Raw genomic sequence first — 441 nt, forward strand, 5'->3', positions numbered from 1 at the left:
CCACTCCTGCCCCACACTTCTGGGGAACCCTGCACTTTCTCCGGGCCCTGTGAGTGTCCCGACTGCCCATCCCGGCTCCATCTCTGCGGTCGCCCTCAGGCTCTCTCCGCCGTTACCATCTAGTCTCCATCTCCAACCCTCCAGCTGCCCCCAAAAGTGCCAGGGACTCCAGTCTGCGGGCTCAGTCTGTGGCTCTGGTTGGCCCCTAAACCCTCGCCCGGGCCGCTCTCCCCTCTCATTCCCTTGAGCCCCCGTAGAAAACTCCCCCGGCCGCCCCCGCCCCTCACCTGGCCGGGCTGGGCTGGCGCCGGGACCGCAGTCACAGTGTCACACTGGAGCCGCGAACGGATTCCACTCTCCGCCGCGCCCCCGCGCTCCAGATCTATATATGGCGTTCCCCCACCCCACCTCCCGCCCGTCCCGAGAAACTTCTGGAAAGTT

General features: G+C 66.4%; 1 protein-coding gene across 2 annotated transcripts in view; it reads right to left on the bottom strand.

The window, feature by feature from the left end:
• Positions 1-441, bottom strand: part of SERPINH1 (serpin peptidase inhibitor, clade H (heat shock protein 47), member 1, (collagen binding protein 1)) — a 10429-nt gene extending 9988 nt beyond the window's left edge. The window contains exon 1 of one of the 2 annotated variants that reach the window (XM_010847561.1): positions 288-441. The gene's annotated coding sequence lies outside the window, so the exon portion shown is untranslated. The remainder of the gene's footprint in view (positions 1-287) is intronic. The other variant, XM_010847562.1, reaches the window with a different exon arrangement.

Source organism: Bison bison, unplaced genomic scaffold (assembly GCF_000754665.1).
Source record: "Bison bison bison isolate TAMUID 2011002044 unplaced genomic scaffold, Bison_UMD1.0 scf7180017864251, whole genome shotgun sequence".
Taxonomy (NCBI): Eukaryota; Metazoa; Chordata; class Mammalia; order Artiodactyla; family Bovidae; genus Bison; species Bison bison.